Here is a 2,870-nt window from a genome sequence, read left to right on the forward strand (position 1 = left end):
TGCTCTGGCGGGGCCTTTCAAAATAGTTATCGATGAAGTTAAGGGCATTTTCTGGAGGTTTGTCTATTGAGCTGCATATTTCTTCAATAGATTGGATGCAGAATTTATTGAATTCATCTGGGGATATGGCAGTAATGTCTTTTTCTTTAGTGTGTGGCACAGAGTTAATTGTACTCCAGGCTTTTTTGCATTTATTTCTAGACTTTTCAATGAGGGCTGTATTATATAGCTTCTGAGCATCATTAATAGCCTGTCTATAATTACACTTAGCTCTGGAATATAATTCTTTATGTAGTTCAGATTTGCTGTTCTTGTACATACCAGAATAGAGCATAACAGTGTTTTTCATTTGCCCTAACTGTGGAGTATACCATTCCCTGTTTTTTCTTCTCTTAAACAACTACTATTCTTAATATTTAGAGTACATTTTCTCAAAGGAATATTATTTTCAAATGTATTTAAAAATATAGGGAAAAACTCAATAAAAACAATGTCGGAGGAACAATGTTGTAGTCTACTAAACAGGGCATCCCAACTGATACAAGTGAGGGCAAGTCTAAGTCTATCCAACCTCTCTTTGTTCTTAGGTCTCGTGGTTTTAGTTTTAGCTTTTGGGCTGGAACAGTCTGGAGTTACTTTGCTAAGACTAATGTGGGTCTCACGATAGGCATGTGCGAGATAGTCCCTGCAGTCGCACTATCCTCTGTGCCCTCGGTGGCTCAGATGGATAGAGCGTCTGCCATGTAAGCAGGCGATCCCGGGTTCGAGTCCTGGTCGGGGCACACATTTTCAGCTGTCCCCGCTGGTGACAAAGAAGACTGACAAAGGTCATGAAAGAGGAAATTAAGTGTTTCCAGGACAACGGTGTTTGGAAACTTGTGGATCCACCAAAGACTAATAAAAGCATTGTAGGTAACAAGTGGGTATTTAAGCTGAAAAGGAATGTGGATGTTACAGCACTCCACCATGCTAGACGTGTTGCTAAAGGGTTTACACAAAAATTTAGTATTGATTTTTGTGAGACTTTTTCAGCTGTTGTGAGATGTAGTACACTTAGTGCTCTCATTAGTTTAGCTGTAAATCTTGATCTTAAGATCTATCATTCTGATATTAAGACCGCTTTTCTGTATGGGGACTTGGAGGAAACATTTCTCATTAAGCAACCAGGTGGTTTTGTTTTAAAAAGGAGTGAAGGTAAAGCCTATGAACTAACTAAGGCCATTTACAGTTTGAAACAATTGGCCAGACAGTGGAATGAAAAGGCAAAATGTACGCTTTTAGACCTAGGTTATGTTGCAAATACCGATGAAGATTGTGTGTTCATTAAATGGTCAGGTAAATATGTTGCAATTATTGCTTTGTATCTAGATGGTCTTTATGTCTTGTGTAATAACAGTGTGATGAAAGACAAGTTGTATGAGGGATTGTCTGAGAATTTTGAAGTTAAAGACCTCGGAGAAGCAAAGTCCTGTGTAGGTATGTGTATAACCAGAAACTGGGAGGAAGGCAGTTTAAAACTTGACCCGAAGGGTTATATTGCAGATGTGCTGAAACACTTGGATATGGTTGATTGTACTCCTGTTAGAACATCAATGGAAGATGGATTAAAGCTTTGGGATATGCAGGGTGATAAAGTTCAACTGCCATATCAAGAACTTATAGGTTGTTTGCTGTATATCAGCACTAACACAAGACTTGACATATCTTACACAGCAAGTGTTTTAAGTCAGTATAATTGTAAGTTTACTAGTGTTCACTGGAAGACAGCAAAAGGGGTGCTTTGTAATCTTGTTCATAAATTGAAACCGTTGCCAGATTAAGTGGTAGTGTTATGTTGGTAATCTGGCTCCTTCGTTCTTTTGTTTGTATACATTGAGCACAACAAGTAAACTATCTTTGCTCTTGATGTTCACTCTCTTAAGTGTGCTACATGTGTTGTTATCAGAATATAAGTATTATGAATGATCTGTTACTTATCTTTTTCAATGCCTAACCTTGCTCTGCTAACAAAAAGAAACCAAGACACAATATGCAGTGAGCTACAGAAGAAGAGAATTATGTGAAATGTGTCGGCAAAACAAAACAAATTATGCAACCCTCCATTTGTACCACAATGTTTCTAAATCCACCACATCAAAATATCATTTGGAATGTACGGTTTCTAAAAGATGTGTATAAAATTTCAATTAAAAATACTTAATACTTGAATTTTTAATGGTTTATGAAATGTGTTTATTCACTTTTGCCAGATGAGTGCTTTTGTTTAAAATAACTCATACCCTTGCTGCATTTAAATCTGATGCGAATATGTTAAGAAAGTAACTTGTTTATCTGCTCCATTCTCGGAACAATAACGGTATGTACTACACTTGTCTCTAGAAAGGTACCATTCTCACAGATCCTAAAGACCTTGCCCCCTGACTGGTCCACTAATGTTACTGTCCTGGTTACTCCCACACTATGGATGATCCATCACCCTTACTTGAATGGGAAGTCATTTCAAGGTGTGGCAGGCAAAAGACTTTCTGGAGGGAGGGGGGGGGGGGGGGGAGGGGTGATTGAAAGGCCTACCTGGTTTGTTTGACAAACAGGTTTTGGGTGCTATCTGTGCCTGATAGAGACCTGAGGCAGATGCAGTCACTTGTCCTGTTTCAGAGGAAGCCTCTCAGCCTCCAAGATCCAGGTATTCACAGAGGGCAGGATTACTGGTAGTTGGGAGCTTCAGTGTCTGGCACATAATGGGGCTCCTTAGGGATACGGCTGCAGAGAAGGGGAAGAAAGTCAATATGCACTCTGTGTGCATACCATGGGGAGTCAACCCAGAGGTGGAGCAGGCCCTTCCAGATGTCATGAAAGCAAAGGGTGCAGCC

At 39.6% G+C, this 2,870-nt stretch overlaps 1 non-coding gene across 1 annotated transcript; it reads left to right on the plus strand.

The window, feature by feature from the left end:
- Positions 1-707: 707 nt before the first annotated feature.
- Trnat-ugu lies at positions 708-782 on the plus strand. The gene has a single exon. It is a non-coding gene; the product is annotated as a tRNA-Thr (tRNA).
- The last annotated feature ends 2,088 nt before the right edge of the window (positions 783-2,870 follow it).

Source organism: Schistocerca americana, chromosome 1 (genome assembly GCF_021461395.2).
Source record: "Schistocerca americana isolate TAMUIC-IGC-003095 chromosome 1, iqSchAmer2.1, whole genome shotgun sequence".
NCBI classification, from domain to species: domain Eukaryota; kingdom Metazoa; phylum Arthropoda; class Insecta; order Orthoptera; family Acrididae; genus Schistocerca; species Schistocerca americana.